The sequence below is a fragment of the Hippopotamus amphibius genome, chromosome 12, assembly GCF_030028045.1.
Source record: "Hippopotamus amphibius kiboko isolate mHipAmp2 chromosome 12, mHipAmp2.hap2, whole genome shotgun sequence".
NCBI lineage: Eukaryota > Metazoa > Chordata > Mammalia > Artiodactyla > Hippopotamidae > Hippopotamus > Hippopotamus amphibius.
Genome location: NC_080197.1, coordinates 82,322,076 through 82,335,138, shown reverse-complemented (window position 1 = coordinate 82,335,138; position 13,063 = coordinate 82,322,076). Strand labels below are relative to the sequence as shown.

The window sequence follows — 13,063 nt, the reverse complement described above, 5'->3', positions numbered from 1 at the left end:
GTGGGAGCCCTAAGGCTTACCAGGCAGCTGGAAGGCTATGTGGAAGGGAACCTGAAAGTCATAGGTTTTACTCTGGTGCCTCCAGCAACACTGTAAACACTTAAGTAATTGATTTGTAGTTAACAAACTTCCCTCAGGAAGGAAACAATTACACTCAGATTTGGTGCATTCTTCCAAAAATTTTACAAAAGGATAATTATACACACATTCTTCCAAAAATTTGAATAGGAGGGAAAAATTCCCAATTCATTTTTAAAGCATCATTACCTTGATATCAAAAGCAGGCAAAGACATTAAAATAAAATAAAACTTTCATCGTCTTCATGAATACTGACATAGAAATTCTTTAAAGCTATGTTAAATTGCACCCAACAATACAAAATGATGAACTAAGGTTTATCTCAGGAATGCCTGTTGGTTTAACTTTAGGGAAAAAAGGATATATCTCACTGTGTTAACAAACAATGAAAAATCACTTAAACATGCATAGATGCATAACTTGATAAGACTCAATATCCATGACTGAGGAAAACTCTGAGAAGTCTAGGGCTCCAAGGGAACCCCCTCAACTTGATGAAGGACTTCTACAGCTAACCTGTAGCTAAGAGCATATGGAAGTTAAAAAACTGAACATATTCTTGCCAAAATCAGGGGAAAAAAACACACACAAAGATATTTGTTTTTATCTCTTTTAATCCACATTAAACTGGAAGTCCTAGCCATTGCAACAAGTCTAGGAACATAAACAAAAGGCATTCAATTTAAAAAATTAGAAATAAACTGTCTTTATTCAGATAACATAATTGTCAAAGTCAAAAAACGCAATGAAAGCTACAAAACTGTTACTATGATTGGTAAATGAGTTTAGAAAAATTTCCAGAATACAAAATTAATACAAAAATTAATCCTACTTCTAAGTAACTGGAAGTTAATTTTAAATGCATTTTCCAATGATGAAAGCTTGAAATACGTATCAATCCAAAATGTTCAAGACATTTATACTGAAAACTGTATAACATGGCTGAGACAAATTAAGAAGATCTTACATTAAATGAAGAGATAAAATATATATGTTCATGGGTCAGATACAGGGTTTATAGGTCAGATTCTCAATAATTTTTATTTTATTTATATATATATTTTTTTATTTTTAAAATTTTTTTTTTTATGTGGACCATTTTTAAAGTCTTTATTGAATTTGTTACAGTGCTGCTTCTGTTCTATGTTTTGGTATTTTTGGCCACGAGTCATGTAGGATCTTAGCTCCCTGACCAGGGATCAAACCCATGTCCCCTGCTTTGGAAGGTGGATTCTTAACCACTGGACTGCCAGGGAAGTCCCTCTCAATAATTTTTAGATGTCAGATGTTACTTTGCTTGATCTGTAGATTCAGTGCAATCTCACTGATACCTGAAGGAGTTTTTTTGTTTGTTTGTTTTTTGGTGAGTGTGGAAATTAACAAGCAGATTCTTAAATTCATATAGAAATGCGAAGAAACTAGAATCACCAAAACAGTTTTAGAAAAGAAGGATATTAGAGGACTAACACTACCAAATTTTAATATTTATTATAAAGCTACACTAATCATTGCAGTGTGGCATTGTCCTAAAGTAAGTAAATAGATCTATAGAATATAATAGAGAGTCCAGAAATGGAAAACACCTAGATAGATAACTGATTTTTTAACAGAGGCTAAAAGACAGATCAGTTGAAACAAGATAGGTTTTTTCCAAGGGATTGATCTGATGTTTCCTCTATAAGGGAAAAGGTTTAGGCTGTCCTTTAACTCTGAATTCCTTTAGTAGCTCTGAAGCTCCCTTAAGAATGAATGGCAACTGATCTGTCTTTTAGCCTCTGTTAAAAAATCAGTTATCTATCTAGGTGTTTTCCATTTCTGGACTCAGTCTGTCATACAGAGTGAAGTAAGTCAGAAAGAGAAAGACAAATATTGTATGCTAACTCACATATACGGAATCTAAAAATGGTACTGATGAACTCAGTGACAAGAACAAGGAAGCAGATACAGAGAATGGACTGGAGAACTCGAGGTTTGGGAGGGGGCGGGGGGTGAAGGGGAAGCTGAGATGAAGCGAGAGAGTAGCACAGACATATATATACTACCAACTGTAAAATAGATAGTCAGTGGGAAGTTGTTGTATAACAAAGGGAGTCCAACTCGAGGATGGAAGATGCCTTAGAGGACTGGGGCGGGGAGGGTGGGGGGGACTCGGGGTGGGGGGAGTCAAGGAAGGGAGGGAATACGGGGATATGTGTATAAAAACAGATGATTGAACTTGGTGTACCCCCCCAAAAATAATAAATAAATAAAATTTTAAAAAAAAAAAGAAAAAGAAAAGAAAGCACACACACACACAAAAAAGAATGAATGGCAGTAAGCGATTTTTCTTCCTATTTAAACACCAATAGCAAGTCTCTTTTGATTAGCTTTTGGTGACTTTTTTTGGGTCTTGATGAAGCTGTAGGAGACTGTTTAGTGAAACTCTAGAGCCTGGTCTCTGATATAGCATATATACATTTTGAGCATACTCTGTTATATCAAGTCCAAATGTTTCAAATATTTAATTTCTCCTGTACGTTCTGATTGTCACACACTAAATGTACCAGCATAGTTTCTTTTTTTTTTCATATTGCCAAAGGAAGCACTCTTCTAAAATTAAAAACAAAAAATTCCATATTGAGTCAATTTGCAACATTAAAGTTTGCTATAGGCCTGACGTTGTTTCTGTTGTTGTTGTTATTATTATTATTTTAGTAGGTAAGAGAAAGTTTCTTATTGGAGTAAACTAGACAAGTTTTCTCACATTGTTTTACGACTATGAACAATTGATGATTTTGTTATTTATTTCCCACTTTAGAAAAAAAACCTGAGTGGATTTTTTTGTATGTGTGTGCTAAATAGTACTTTCTGAATACCAGATTCTAGGGAAATAGTTCACCTATCTTGCTTGCTAACTTCAGTAGGTTCCCTTGTGTCTTTATTAAGACAAAAGACAACACTCTAGCTTAGTTAGACTCAAGGGATATATTAATTTTCTGTTCTTAAACATTGTATTTATTTCTAGAGTTTGATCTTGGATGTAACACTCCCAGTCAAAGATTTAAAAAATTTCTGAAAACGTAACCACAAGGGAAACTATGCTAGAGATGAATCAGTACTCTTTAGTATCTGAGTACTGAGATGTGGTAAATGCGAACTGAAGTGCAAAATGGGAAACATTGCAAAAAATAAATGAAGCATTTCAACTTTTATTTGAATCCTTCTGAAGGACAAATTAGTGCTTTTCTATTCTTTTCATAATTGAATAATATCTTGAAACGATCATCACTCTTAATTTAGTTGGTCTAAAAGTTCTAGCAAATACCATAACAACAACAGCAAAAAAAGAAATTCTAATATGCCCTGTGTAAGGTAAGTCAATTAAGTTTAACTTTTTTTTCTGAATCAGAAGTTGGGAAAAACTTTGGAAGTATAAGTAAGATATTAAATTTGTCTTTAATCTGTATTATTTGATCTATTCCTTTTGATGCAAAAGTAAAAATTTCTATGAAACTGTACTATGTATATATGAAATATAATAGCATGTATTTTTATGTCTTTAATAACATGTATTTACATATGTTATTATATTATGTATTTTTTACAAGCTTCTATCTGAAAGCTTTTGCCTGGGCCTCTCTCTCAATACACAGATGTCTCTGATACATTTTCTTTAACTTTACGAACTTGTAGTTGCACTGGATGAATCATGGAGGAAAAATTAGAGAGCAGCTATTCTACATCTTGAGGAACTTTAACAAACACATTTACACTCAGTTCAAGGTGAAAGATGATTAGTATGTTTAGTGAAACTCAGAAGATTATGAAAAATAGGAAACAATAATGAAATAAAAAGTAATGCTTTTATTTCTTACACTTAGCCCACCGTGTCATAAAAATTTTACACATAATGAATAAAAAATGTAGATTCAGATTTCAATGTAAGGGAAGGAAAGTGATTAAGGCAAAAACTTAGTGACAATCAAAGAGAAATATTTTTCTGTTGAAATTCAAGGACTACCATATTATTCATGAGCAGAAAACAGTAACTATATTAAAACTGATATGTTTCACATATGTTAAAACCAAGATACAAGTGATTTAGCAACGTTAAAAGGAGTATGTTTAAGTAAAGAATGATACTGTTATCTAGAAAAGTAGAGGAATATATTTGAATGAATTTAATGGAAAGGAAAAGAAAAATCCTTATGTGGCACTTGATTTTTTCTGTGATAACATATTTAAAAATAGGAATAAAGAAATAGAAAGTTTTTTTAAATACTGCCTGCCAATTATGAAAATTGGCTAAGACAAAGCAGTCCTGCTCCACTACAAAGAATAGAGTTAGCAAAAAGCAAATTACAATTAGTAACTATGAATCATTGCTGTAACACTGGTCAGTGGCAAGAATTGTAACCGTACTTAAAATCATTTTACATTCAAATAAAAAGTTAGGGTTTCTTAATGTAACCTGTACAGTCTTAAGAAAAGTAAGATAAGATTATTATATGTTGAATAAAGTAAAAGAAAGAATAAAATAGGAATGCTAATTTTAGTTTTTCTGTTTTATTCTCTGAGTGATCCAGATTTAAGACACCGTTAATGATTTACTGAGAATTTTCAAAGCTGTGAATTTAAAGGCCACTCATAAAGTACATGGAGAGACAAGCAGAAGGAGTTAAAAAAAATCTGAAAGAAAATGATACTAAAAATGTAAGAAAGAAGTAGGAACAGAACTCGATGATGAATAAATGGTGTAAAAATTACTTGAGATATTTGCTAAATTCAGAAAATAGAAAATATGAACATATAAATAATCTCTTAGGGTAAGGTTTTCAAAAGATGGTTTAATTATTAAACTGTTGAGCTAAATTTCAAATGCCTGAGTCCTCTATTAAGTAGTAACTAGAATTTACTTAACTCTTGTCAAGAGAAAAATCTCAGTATTTATGTAAATGACTGGCCTTAGGATGACTGACATTCATTTTGATGGAATCAAAGTAGATCTGAAAAAATATTTGCAAATAGAATGTTTCTGAAAATGGAATATTGGGAGATTGAGATTGCCATAAATAAATTAATATGTATAAAACAGATTAATAGGAAAAAATATCAAATTGTACACTTTAAATATATGCAGTTTATTGTATGTCAATTATATCTCAATAAAACTATTTTTAAAAGAAACAAAGGAAAACAGATTAGTAAAAAAAAGGAATATTCAATGACTAAGAATAAAGAAAATTCTTTTTTAACTTGTAATTTAGTTTCTGTTTTCTTTAACTTTGATAAGAGAAAAACAATGAAGAACCAATCAATGGAAATCATTCTCCTAGGATTGACAGATGACCCACAACTGCAAATTGTGATTTTCCTGTTTCTATTTTTCAACTACATCTTGAGCCTGATGGGAAACTTCATCATCATCCTCCTCACCCTGCTGGATCCCCGGCTCAAGACTCCAATGTATTTCTTCCTTCGAAATTTCTCCTTCTTAGAGATTTCATTCACAACTGTCTGCATTCCACGATTTTTGATAAGCCTTCTGACTGGAGACAAAACAATTTCCTACAATGGTTGTGCAACACAATTATTCTTTTTTCTTCTATTCGGAGTCACAGAATTTTACCTTCTGGCTGCCATGTCCTATGACCGCTATGTTGCCATCTGCAAACCATTGCATTACCCAGTCATTATGAACAGCAGAGTGTGCTATCAGCTTGTACTCAGTTCTTGGGTAACTGGCTTCCTAATTATATTTCCTCCTTTGGTCTTGGGACTTAAGCTGGATTTCTGTGCTTCCAAAATAATTGATCACTTCCTCTGTGACACTTCTCCTATCCTGCAGCTCTCTTGCACAGATACACGTCTCCTAGAATTGATGGCTTTTGTCTTAGCTGTGGTGACACTTGTAGTCACTTTGCTGTTGGTGGTCCTCTCCTACATGTACATCATCAAAACCATTCTAAAACTCCCTTCTGTTCAACAACGAACAAAGGCCTTTTCCACCTGTTCCTCACACATGGTTGTTGTGTCCATCACTTATGGGAGTTGTATTTTTACATATATGAAGCCATCGGCAAAGGAAAGGGTGACTTTAACTAAAGGTGTAGCTGTGCTCAATACCTCAATACCTTGCTCCTTTACTAAACCCCTTCATTTACACCCTAAGGAACCAGCAGGTGAAAGAAGCTCTCAAGGATGTGCTTCAAAGGTTCTGTTATTTTCAAACCAATGAGACCAAATGTAGCTATAAATAACATGCTGTTGGAACATGAATGGGGGAACTGAATACAATTTTCAATTCCTTAAATTATATCTATGCCGTTTCTCCCCTCTACAATTCATATCACATTGGGTTTACTCAGCCTTCCTAATCTGTGTACTTCTCTCTGTTCTTTCTGATTAGATTGTTTTACTCTTCAGTAATAAACTGCCTTCTTCAATGCAGAATATTAAATCCCATCTTTGTCAAGAAATATCTTTTCTCACCGATGATACGATCATGTACTGACTGCTTTCTAAAAATGAACCTTGCTAGATATATGTAGTTAATTATTTCAACATATGTGTGCTAATTGGTAAGCATTGCATCTGCTCCTAGTATTTTGCTCTGCCAAAACTGTGACAAACTCAAAACCTGATCATTGTTATATAATGCAAATGACATTTTAATGGAAACAGAAATCAGATTAATTTTAAAGATAAAAATAGCCTCTAGGAGAAATCGTCATTGCTGCTGAACCTTGAAAGATGAATAAGGAAAGAATTATTTATATAATGCAAATGACATTTTAATGGAAACAGAAATCAGATTAATTTTAAAGATAAAAATAGCCTCTAGGAGAAATCATCATTGATGCTGAACCTTGAAAGATGAATAAGGAAAGAATTATTTCTAAGCGGCTGTAACCAAAGGCATAAAATGTGCAAACAAACTGAGATTCTACTAAATAAGTTTCTCCTAGAGACTTAGAATGATTAAGAATATGGTATTTGTGTACATTATCAGTTTTTGTTTTGCATAGAGATAATTGAACTCTAGGCTTTGGTAAAAATTGCTTATATAGCATTATACTCTTAGACCTACAAATGATAGTAACCCATGAAAGAAATTCAAGATGTAGTATGTTTATATCTGGGTCTGGGGACCTTTCCATATATTTTAAATTATTTTTAATTTAAAAATGTCCTAATCCATTCTGGTTGTATCAATTTAATCAATTTTATGAAGTATACTGTAAAAACAAGCACATACAATCCTTTAAACCAATGGATTTGAACAATATTGAGACATATAACAATAAAAATACAGAACATTTACATCATACTAAATAATTCCCTCTGCCTCTTCACAGTATCCCCCCCTCATCCCACCTAAGGATCCAGGTACCCACTGACATCGTTTCAGCCACGACAGATGAGTCATGCCTTTTCTGGAATTTCTTATTAAAAAAAACAACCACAAAGTTTTAGGACTTACTTCACTTACTCAACATAAAGTTTCTGAGGTTTACCCATGCTGTTGCTGCATTCCTTAGTTCATTCCTTTTTGCTGATATAATTTAGCAGACTCTCTGGTGTCCTTTTCTCATAGCTTGCTTTCTCTCTCCTATTCTTAGAACTTGGTATTCTTTTTCTTGGAGGAATCTCTCACCAAAACTGAATCATTTACTTTGACCAGTGTGAAAAGTCAGCACATATCATATTTTGAAATTTCATCACTGAAAAGTTTCTGTCATCCCATGATGTCCATTGAAATGTATGCTACCAAAAGGAATTTTATTGGAGCAACAGGAATTGTCCCTGAAAGAGAAAGAGAAGGTCACACGTGAAGGAACACCATTGACCTATGGTTACTCATTTAGGAGTCCATCTCAATTCCAAATTAATATCCACTACTATTTTTTTAATGAAACAGTTTCCAAGATTCAACCTGCCTTTGAAGAGCGAGGAAAACAATGTTCGTACGTTGGCTAGAATAGTAGTGAGGAAAATAATACCTAAGATCTCAAGTTGAGACCTGTAGAAGCTGGTTCAGGAAAACTTGTGGGAAATGGCGGTGGCTCTCAGTAATTTCTGAGAAAGCACCTATTAATAATCTTAGCAGTAAAGTCGGTGGTTCTCCCTTACTGAGAATCAGCTATGAAGCTAGCCTTTGCTCATTGGTCTGACCACAAATACTTGTGGAGAATAATAGCCTCTTCTTCTCTTCCAACTTGCAAATTTTGTACCGATACCTCTCACAGACAAACTGTAAATAACCACCATACAGCGAAAAAAGACTCTGGGAAAAGTCATCCTGGTTTCTCCAGCGCATTTGGACAACCACTAAGAAAGTCATATGTGATGAGTTGGCAACAGACAATTCAATGCAGATAATTTCAAAATAATCAAAAACATGGCCTTAGAAATTGCAAGTTGCTGCTTTTGTCACTGGGTTTTCCCAACAAGTGATGTCAGTATTGAGGGCAAGTTAGAACAGATGAGATTTTTTTGCCCTTTCTTGTTCAACTTACCCTCATTTTATAGGACAGTATTTAAGGATTCTGATGTTATGAATGGTTAAATCCAGGTAATCCATTTCTATTATCTCAGACACCTTTGGCACCCTGATTGAAAATAGTGTTTCTACAGGATAGAGTAGGTGGCATTTCCAATGAAGGGAAGAATCAAGAAAAGCATGATTAAGGAAAAATATTGGTTTGGCCAAAAAACTCATTCGGGTTTTCCTGTAACATCTTATGGAAAAACCCAAACGAAGACTTTGGCCAAACCAATAAATTATATTACTATTATAGTAATTTAATTTTTCCATGAGGCTCACACAGGTCTAGATATTAGTCTCTAGAATTGCATTCCAGGGAGAGTAAGACGTTTGGTACAAGATTTTCCAGGATAAATTCTTTATACCCAGCAAATCCCAGAGCTTGGAAAGAGAATTGTGTTTGTTCATTTTTCATTCATACATTCATTCCCTCAAAAAACACTTACAGAGATCTAAGATCTTGAAATGATTATGGAAGAGGACATGGAAGGCATAGTTCTTGAAAGTGAATATTTATAGTTTTACCAATTCCAGAGAGAGAGGTTCATCGAATCAATGTGTCTTAATAGAAGAATTATGTTTAGGTTTTAAACCATATGATAGAAGATCCTAAAAGTTTTTTGTGTTGAAAATATTTCCCTTAATAAACATTCTTCTGCATACTTCTTACCTCTCATAGTATTAAAGCTGCCAAAATACATTAACCATGAGGAACTGAAGTTGCAACTATTAAAAGCTTAAAGAATCTTGCTCTTCCAGTAGAGCACTGTTAGCACCATGTGGACTTGGCACTCCAGGCCAATGTTTGTCTCACCAAACTCTAGAGACTTTCCTCAACAATCTATGTATTTATATTTAAATGAATTTACTAGTATAACCTTTATTAGTAAACAAAATTATTCAATTTGGGGTTATTAGTTCCATGATCTAATCTATAATCTTGTTTCTGAAGGGTTGAAATATCTAACAAACATGATATCAGAAGAAATGAAGAATAGAAATATGGGAATAAATCACTGGAAACAATTTTTAGAGGGCTAGATTCTCAGAATAATTCAATGATCATAATAGTAAGTAAACATTTAGCTATAAATAAATGTACCTTGAAAATTTGTGTAGAAAATAAGAATTCGCAACTGTTCCAGACTGATATAAAGGTACAAATACTGGGCATGGTATATCAGATTCTAAAATCGTCCACCAACAACTGATGCCAGATGAATTTATGTTGGGCTAACCAACAGGTGGAAGGATCACAAGTTCTTCTAATCAAGAACATAGAGAGTAGGAGAGAGAAGATGTGATACTGTAGCTTCTTAACCAAGTTTGTGGATGGAATACCTGCAAAAAGAAAATGTAGCTTTCTTGGTTGGAAGTTTGCTGAAATATGGAATATACAGACCTATGCCAGTGTTTGCACAAGAGAAGAGTATAGTACTCCTTATTTCCCAATCAGAACTATTAACATGTATTTCCTAGGAGAAAAAGGAACTGGAATTGAGAGAAAGACTAGCTTTGAGAATTAAACCTTACATCAACTAATGATTTTAGTTGACACTAAGTTGCTGTGAAACAAAGTTGGATTTATTTCATAACTCAATTTTAGAAAACAGTAGGAAATATAGACAAAAGACACGTTTTAGTATGTGGTATTTATTTTCCATGATATATTCATTTTGGGACAACACACTTTTTTAAAGCTTTGTTGAAATTTGGTATATAATAAATTTATATTTATAGTATTTATTTATATAATATTTCTGTATTTATATGAGATTTGATATTTATAAAATATTTTATATTTTATAAGATTTTAATAAGGCTGAAGTCATCACCACAATCACGATCATGAACATATTCATTACCACCAAAAATTTCTTGATGCAACCTTGTACTTCCTGATTACCACCTCTCTGTCACCATCTTTTATTTACCACTGATCTGCTTTTTTGCCCCTATAGATTATTTTGCAATGGGTTAAACTTTATATGAATGGAACAACGCAGTGTTCTTTCTAACTAGGCTTCTTTCACTCAGTGAACTTATTTTGAGATCCATCAAAGTTATTACAATTATAGATAGTTTAACTGTGAATGCTAACTTGCACTTAACTTTGTTGCTATACTGCAACTTACTTATCCATTAACTTATTGATATGCAGCAGGCTGTGTCCAGTTGTTGGCTACTATAAGGAAAGCTGCTTTGAACTTTTGACTACAGATCTTTGTGTGGTCATGTGCTTTGTTTCTCTTGGGTAAATACCAAATACTGCAATGGCCTGGTGTTATGATATATGTATGTTTAACTTTTTATTTTTCTAAATAATTTTTATTGGAGTACAGTTGCTTTACAATGTTGTGTTAGTTTCTGCTGTACAGCAAAGTGAACCATCTATACATATCCATATAACCCCTCTTTTTTGGATTTCCTTCCCATTTAAGTTATCCCAAAGCACTGAGTAGAGTTCCCTGTGCTATACAGTAGGTTCTCATTAGTTATATATGTTATACATACTAGTGTATATATGTCAATCCCACTGTCCCAATTCATCTCACCCTCCTTTCTCCCACGGTATTCATATGTCTGTTCTCTGCATCTGTGTCTATTTCTGCTTTACAAATAAGTTCATCTGTATCATTTTGCTAGATTCCACATATATGCAATACTATATTTGTTTTTCTCTTTCTGACTCCACACTGTATGACAGTCTTTAGGTCCATCCACATCTCTGCAAATGGCACAGTTTCATTCCTCTTTATAGCTGAATAATATTCCACTGTATATATGTACCACATCTTCTCAATCCATTCTTCTGTTGATGGACATTTAGATTGATTCCACATCCCAGCTATTGTAAATAATGCTGCATTGAACATTTGGGTGCATGTGTTTTTTTGAATTATAGTTTTCTCAGGGTATATGCCCAGTAGTGGGATTGCCTGATCATATGGTAGTTCAATTTTTAGTTTGTTAAGGAACCTCTATACTATTCTCCATAGTGGCCGTATCAATTTACATTCCCACCAACAGTGTAAGAGGGTTCTCTTTTCTCCACACCCTCTCCAGCATTCATTGTTTGTAAATTTTTTGATGATGGCCATTCCAGTGGGTGTAAGGTGATATTTCATTGTCATTTTGATTTGCATCTCTCTAATAATTAGTGATGTTGAGCATCTTTTCATGTGCTTCTTAGCCATCTGTGTGTCTTCTTTGGAGAAATGTCTATTTAGGTCTTCTGCCCTTTTTTTTTTTAGATTGGGGATTGCTTAATAAAGGGATTACTTTATTATTTTTTTATTTTTAAGCTCTTTATTGGAGTATAATTGCTTTACACTGTTGTGCCAGTTTTTGCTGTACAACAAAGTGAATCAGCTATATTTATACATATATCCCCATATCCCCTCCCTCCCTCTACTCCTTCCCATCCTCCCTAACCCAGCCCTCTAAGTCATCACCCATCATTGAGTTGATCTCCCTGTGCTATGCAGCAGCTTCCCACTAGCTATCTATTTTACATTTGGTAGTGTATATACGTCAATGCTACTCTCTCGCTTCATCCCACCTTCCCCTTCACCCTCTCCCCTACCCCCACCCTGTGTCCTCAAGTCCATTCTCTACATCTGCATCTTTATTCTTGCCCTGTCACTGGGTTCACCTGTACAATTTTTTTTAGATTCCATATATATGAGTTAGCATACAGTATTTGTTTTTCTCTTTCTGGCTTACTTTGCTCTGTGTGACAGACTCTAGGTCCATCTACCTCACTACAAATAACTCAATATCATTCCTTCTTATGGCTGAGTAATATTCCATTGTATACATGTGCCACATCTTCTTTGTCCATTCATCTGTTGATGGGTATTTAGGTTGCTTCCATGTCTTCTGCCCATTTTTGATTGGGTTGTTTTGTCTTTGATATTGAGTTGCATGAGCTGTTTGTATGTTTTGGAGATTAATCCATTGTCAGTTGTTTAATTTGCAAATATTTTCTCCCATTCTAAGGGCTGTCTTTTCATCTTGTTTAAGGTTTCCTTTACTGTGCAAAAACTGTTTAGTGTCATTAGGTCCCATTTGCGTATTTTTGTTTTTATTTTCATTACTCTAGGAGATGGGTCAAAAAAGATCTTGCTGCAATTTATGTCAATGTGTTCTGCCTATGTTTTCCTCTAAGAGTTTTATGGTGTCTGGCCTTACATTTAGGTCTTTAATCCATTTTGAGTTTATTTTTATGTATGGTGTTAGGGAGTATCCTAATTTCATTCTTTTACATGTAGCTGTCTAGTTTCCCAGAACCACTTATTGCAGAGGCTGTCTTTTCTCCACTGTATATTTTTGCTTCCTTTTTTATAGATTAGGGGACCATAGGTGCATGGGCATATCTCTGGGCTTTCTATCCTGTAGGATTGATCTATATATCTGTTTTTGTGCCAGTACCATACTATCTTGATGACTGTGGT

At 33.9% G+C, this 13,063-nt stretch overlaps 1 pseudogene; it reads left to right on the top strand.

Annotated features, from left to right (window-relative positions):
* Positions 1-5,360: 5,360 nt before the first annotated feature.
* On the top strand, positions 5,361-6,318 carry LOC130833167 (olfactory receptor 6C6-like; annotated as a pseudogene).
* Positions 6,319-13,063: the final 6,745 nt, after the last annotated feature.